Consider the following 7,099-nt stretch of genomic DNA (forward strand, 5'->3'; position numbering starts at 1 on the left):
GTAATATAGGAATGTGTATCAAAAAATATTTGTCATGGTGGAATGTTGCACTATCTACCACCAAACCCATTAATTCCCATCGAATTAACGGTGGCTAAAATGTGGCTTTCCCATAGCATAGAGTTCTCCAAGAACACAACTAATAATAATAATGTTGGTATCTGTTAAGCGCTTACTATGGGCAGTGCACTGTTCTAAGCGCCGGGGTAGATACAGGGTAATCAGGTTGTCCCACGTGAGGCTCGCAGCGTGGCTCGGCGGAAAGAGCCTGGGCTTCGGAGTCAGAGGTCATGGGTTCTACTCCCGGCTCTGCCACTTGTCAGCTGTGTGACTGTGGGCGAGTCACTTCACTTCTCTGGGCCTCAGTTACCTCATCTGTAAAATGGGGATTAACTGTGAGCCTCGCGTGGGACAACCGGATTACCCTGTATCTAACCCAGCGCTTAGAAGAGTGCTCTGCACATAGTAAGCGCTTAACAGATACCAACATTATTATTAATCCCCATTTTACAGATGTGGTAACTGAGGCACAGAGAAGTGAAGTGACCTGCCCACAGTCACACATCAGACAAGTGGCAGAGCCGGGATTCAAACCCATGACTTCTGACTCCCAAGCCCAGGCTCTTTCCACTGAGCCACACTGCTTCTCTATCTAGCATGTTATAGCAGAAACGATTATGCTACCTTGGCATATAGGATGACAAATTTTAGTAACGGGGATTACCGAAATCTTCCCGTCTCTGTCCCACACCGTTTTCTTTTATGCTATTTTGCCTATGAGAAATATACCCTTGTTATCTGGAAGATGATGGCTTTTCTCCAGTAAGGTTTAGTTTTGGCTTTTCACGAAGCTTAAGGTTGCCTGGACACAAACAATTACTGATTTCAAGAGAAGCGCAATGAGCCTGGAAGGCACAATAAAGCCAAAAATCAAGATTAGAGAGCAAATTAGTGAGATCAAATTAAAAAAAAACCTCACACAAGCAAGTTCCAAACGATGCTACATTATCATGGTGTTCCCACTCTGAGATAGAGCAAACCATTTTTAAATCAGGCTAGGGATGTTTGAAGGTGACATTAAAAAGTATAAATTGCTCAGCATGAGTTGGATACTTTGGTTAGAAATTTTAGTTTAAAGCGTTGAGATTGTTTCTTTACCAGTCCATTGGGTGGAACTCAAAATGCTTTCAAGACATCATCTCATTATTCCTAACAGGATGACCGGGTATGTCTAAGGCATAGTTTCTAGGGAAGCAGCGTGGCTCAGTGGAAAGAGCCTGGGCTTCGGAGTCAGAGGTCATGGGTTCGACTCCCGGCTCTGCCACTTGTCGGCTGTGTGACCGTGGGCGAGTCACTTTTAACTTCTCTGTGCCTCGGTCACCTCATCTGGAAAATGGGGATTAACTGTGAGCCTCACGTGGGACAACCTGATGACCCTGGATCTACCCCAGCGCTTAGAACGGTGCTCTGCACACAGTAAGCGCTTAACAAATACCAACATTATTATTATTACTAAGTTCTTGGGAGAGTACAATTCAACAGAATTAGCAGACAGGTTCCCCGTCCATAATGAGCTTACAGTCTATAGGGGAAGGGAGGAGAATGGAAGTCTCAAGGCATAAGTGGGTAGAGCATGGGCCTGGGACTCAAAGGTAAAGAGTTCTAATCCTGGCTCTGCCACTTGTCTGCTGTGTGACCTTAGGGAAGTCACTTCACTTCTCTGGCCCTCAGTTCCTTCATCTGTAAAATGGAGATTGAGACTGTGAGCACCACGTGAGACAGGGATTGTGTCCAACCCAATTTGCTTGTATCCACCCCAGTGCTTAATACAGGACCTGGCACGTAATAAGGACTTAGCAAATTCCAAAAGTATCCTTATTATTATTAGCCTGCTGTGCATCCTTGGACAAATCACTTAACTTCTCTGTATATCAGTTGCCTCATCTGTAAAATGGGGATTCAGTACCTGTTCTTCCTCCTACTTTTATTGAGAGCCCCATGTGTTTACTCCAGCACTTAGTATAATATTTCTACATAATAAGCACTTAAATATGACCCTTATTATTATTAAGATCAGACGCACGTGCAACAAGGTGTGGGAAGCCAAGGCTGGAGGGATACAAGGTCAGAGAAGCAGCGTGGCTCAGTGGAAAGAGCACAGGCTTGGGAGTCAGTGGTCATGGGTTCGAATGCCGGCTCTGCCACTTGTCAGCTGTGTGACCGTGGGCAAGTCGCTTCACTTCTCTGTGTCTCAGTGACCTCATCTGGAAAATGGGGATGAAGACTGTGAGCCTCACGTGGGACCACCTGATTCCCCTGTATCTACCCCAGCGCTTAGAACAGTGCTCTGCACATAGTAAGCGCTTAACAAATACCGACATTATTATTATTATTACACAGACCTAAACCAAAGCCAGGACCTTCTTGCATCTCTAAACAATGTACTTGGGCTCACACACATACACACCAACCCAGCACCCCTGAAGAGCAGTAAGGACTACACTCAAATCACAGACAAAGAAGGAATTTGAAGAGATGGTGCTTGGGTGTGACAATCAGTCTCGGATAAGAGGAGATGATAAAAGGTCCACTCTGGATCTTTAGACAGAATAACTGGATCATAACTGGATAATAGAACAGAATAACTGTTCTAAGCGCTGGGGAACGATATTAAAGGTAAGTGATGGGCGACAGAGATAGATCTCCAGCATATCATAGGCAAATGAGGATTTGAAAGCAGTGCAGCTGCAGATCTAATAATCGGTAGATCCGGGTCTGTCCTTGGAAAACAAAGCTCCCTCGTCAAATAACTGATCTGGACTATCATAAATGTGGGTGAAAGGAAATCACAATGGACAGGTCACCATCATCATCACCATCGTCATTTGTATTGTTTAGGTACCCTCTGTGTGCAGACGTTTACTAGATACTTGAGAAGATGCAATAGAAGAAGAAGCGTGCTCTCTGTCTTCAAGGAGCTGACGGTGTAATGGAGGGGACAACTGACACAGTTGCACATTATAATAATGTTGGTTAAGCGCTTTCTGTGTGCAGAGCACTGTTCTAAGTGCTGGGGAAGATACAGGGTAATCAGGTTGTCCCACGTGAGGCTCACGGTCTTCATCCCCATTTTACAGATGAGGGAACGGAGGCCCAGAGAAGTAAAGTGACTTGCCCACAGTCACACATCTGATGAGTGGCAGAGCCGGGATTCGAATCCCTGACCTCTGACTCCCAAGCCCGGGCTCTTTCCACTGAGCCATGCTGCTTCTCTAAAATTCTGATAATGGGCACTTCCAACTTCCCTCTAGGAGTCAGCTTGATGAATAATAACAACAACAATGACAATTGTTAAGCGCTTACCATGTGCCAAGCACCGTTCTAAGCACTGGGGTAGATACGAGGTAGTCAGGTTGTCCCACGTGGGGCTCGCAGTCAATCTCCATTTTACAGACGAGGGAACCGAGGCCCGGAGAAGTTAAGTGACTTGCCCACAGTCACACAGCCGATAATTGGCGGAGCAGGGATTAGAACCCACGTTCTAATAGAATAGATTAGAATGGATTAGAGTGGAATAGATGTGTCTAATCTATTGCATGTACAATAGAGGAATAAGAGCGCCGGCCTAGATAAAAATGACAGGAACAAAAGCCAGCAAAAATAGTCTGCCTTCAGGCAAAATGATTTTAAAGAAAATTTTGCAGAATATCATTTTGTTCCTTTCCCAAATAGGACACACCCAATATTAGGCACCAGCCAAACATTAGCTGAGCTTGGTCCTGGTCTTTTTGGAATCATGAATCACTAGCTCACCTCTCTGCCAACCCAGGAGACCTAGGCATCAACCTATCTTCCTGATAATCTAAAATTGAGTCTTCCAGCTTAAGCCCTGCTCTTCCATCCATCGTACTATTGCCCTCAGTGGCCTACGAAGGGCCAGAGATGAAGAGGGACAGAAAAGTGTATGGCTGCCCGGACTGCTGGGAAAGAGGGGTCAACTGGATGGATTCCCAGGCCAGTAAGGGGCAGGAGGATGTAATCTCACAGAAAAAGAAGACTGCATTTTGTCTGCAATGTTTTCAATCCTTCTATGCTGATCTCTGACAAGCGCTGAGCAGAAATGCCATTTTTGTTAGCTGGTTAGTATTAAGAAACATGTGAGATTCTGTAAAACCTTTGCATCGTAACATTAGAATGGCTCCACGTGGATGTGGACAGATTTTTCATATTATTGAAAGCCAAAGACCATGTCTGCACCTGGCAAATCTACTGGCAAGTTACAGAAAATACTAAGAATCTACATGTCTTAACAATGTGCTTTTAACACTATTGAAATAGCAGGAACACTGAACATTACGGTGAGGATTACGAATAGAGGTGCAGAAGAAATGTGGCATAAACTAATCCCGGCTCTGCCACTTGTCTGCTGTGTGACCCTGGGCAAGACACTTCACTTCTCTGTGCCTCAGTTAACTCAGCTGTGCAATGGGGATCAAGGCTGTGAGCCCCTCACGGGACAGGGACTGTGACCAATCTGATTTGCTTGTATCCAGCCCAGGCCTTGGCACATGGTAAGAGCTTAATGAATACCATAATAATTATTATAGGGTATTTTTAAGCTGGGACGATGAACCTGATGATTGCTTTACGTGCAGCCGAACTGATTATATTGCTTAATAAATCTTTTTTCGGTTAGAAACTTTATGCCATAGATGTAATATACTGACATAAGGGTACGTTTGGCCAGATGTATAAAGGGCAAACACGTTTTGTGAAAGGGATTGTTTTCTATACAGAGTAAACAACGTTTTTTGCCCAGAGGGACTGTGCTAGGCAGGTGGGATGGCTTGTGAGGGGGGACAGATCACAAAATGACGGGAGACTCTGATGTCATCACATCATCTGATTCGAGACGGCCTGTCGGGATCTTCCCATCTCCCATCACTTGTGCCAAATTGGAAGATCTCGGGCTATTTCCCCAGCTCGGGGGAACCTGGCTGTGGGTGCGGACAGCAGTTCTTAGGAGATGCAAACGAGTCCTACGACGCCTTTTTCGCTCTGCCATTTAATTTTCCTCATGCAGACAGGGTTATCAGGTCAAATGTTGAGGCAGTTTCATTACTTTATTCGTCTTGAGCAGATGTATTACCACCTAAACTGTGTGTGCATGTTTCTTGATTCCCAGTCACGGAGCAAAATCCACCTCACGTTTAATTTAAATAGCGCCTCCTGAAGATGCTTAGATTTTCCAGCTTTCCAATGAATGTCGCATGAGCGATCCACTCATTGTGACACAAGCTGCGGTCTGACCATAAGGGAATTGGGGATTATGCAGGCCAGACGACCGAAACGACCATCCCTCTCTAAAAGACTTGTCACACGCAGCTCTTTGAAGTGTCCCCGCGGCCTTTCCTGGCTGACTTATACGCAAGTTTGTCTTCCCCTGTGTCCTCAATAATTCCAAGTCCACCCACGGTCCCCAGTAAATAATGCATAATCAAATCAGTGGCCTGGCATCCGTGAAAGCGGTATCACTGCCGAGCACGTTAAGAGAGGAATAAAACAATCATTTTTATGACTCGGCCCCAATTAGCATTCCGTATAAGGCTCCGATGATATAGATGCTGCCGCTAATGGTGGATGATGATGGCGTCGTAACATATAAAACCCATTCATGGCCAACCCACTCACGGCCAGTGCAATCACAGCACAATGTTGATGCTGTGTTAGAGTGTCAGAGACAAAGAGACGATCGCCTGGGTAGACGCTGTGGGATTCGTCAACCAAATCGGCCAGCTGATTTCAGGATTCCACCGATTCTGTCCACCTTGTGAGATGCCCATAGTGGGGTATTCAGTCAGAAACCTTCACCACCGATAACAGTACCCAGTAGGTATTCTCCTATCTTTGGTTGTTTCCCGTTGCCTAGTGAATAATAATAATAATAATGATGTTGGTATTTGTTAAGCGCTTACTATGTTCAGAGCACTGTTCTAAGCGCTGGGGGAGATACAGGGTACTCAGGTTGTCCCATGTGGGGCTCACAGTCTTCATCCCCATTTTACAGATGAGGTAACTGAGGAACAGAGGAGTTAAGTGACTCGCCCACAGTCACACAGTTGACAAGTGGCAGAGCTGGGATTCGAACCCATGACCTCGGACTCCCCAGCCCGGGCTCTTTCCACTGAGCCACGCTGCTTCTCTAGAGCATGGGCCTGGAAGTCAGAAGGACCTAGGTTCTAATCTGGCACCACCACCTGTCTGCTGTGTGACCTTGGGTAAGTCACTTCTCTGTGCTTCCATCTGGGCAATCTAGACTGTAAGGTCGTTGGGGGCAGGAAATGTGTCTGATTTTTGTTACACTGTACTCTCCCCCAAGCACTTAGTACAGTGCTCTGCACTCAGTAATCGTTCAATAAATATGACCGAATGAATGGAATAATTGTTAGCACGTCTGTAAAATGGGGATAAAGACTGTGAACCCAATATGGGACAGGAACTAGGTCCAACCCAATTACCTAGTATCTACTCCAATGCTTAGTACAGTGTCTGGTATATAGTAAGCGTTTAACAATTACCACAATTCCAAACTAATTCTCTTCCCCTCTTCAAAACCCTACTTAAAGCTCACCTCCTCCAAGAGGCCTTCCCAGACTGAGCTCCCCTTTTCCCTCTGCTCCCTCTACCCCCCCCTTCACCTCTCCGCAGCTAAACCCTCTTTTTCCCCCTTTCCCTCTGCTCCTCCCCCTCTCCCTTCCCCTCCCCTCAGCACCGTACTCGTCCGCTCGACTGTATATATTTTCATTACCCTATTTATTTTGTTAATGAGATGTACATCACCTCGATTCTACTTATTTGCTACTGTTTCAATGAGATGTTCATCCCCTCGATTCTATTTATTGCTATTGTTCTTGTCCGTCCGTCTCCCCCGATTAGACCGTAAACCCGTCAGAGGGCAGGGACAGTCTCTATCTGTTACCGATCTGTACATTCCAAGCGCTTAGTACAGTGCTCTGCGCATAGTAGGTGCTCAATAAATACTATTGAATGAATGAATATATACACATACATTCAGTTGCATATTTGATTATTTATTCTG

This window comes from Ornithorhynchus anatinus, chromosome 7 (assembly GCF_004115215.2).
Source record: "Ornithorhynchus anatinus isolate Pmale09 chromosome 7, mOrnAna1.pri.v4, whole genome shotgun sequence".
Lineage (NCBI taxonomy): Eukaryota > Metazoa > Chordata > Mammalia > Monotremata > Ornithorhynchidae > Ornithorhynchus > Ornithorhynchus anatinus.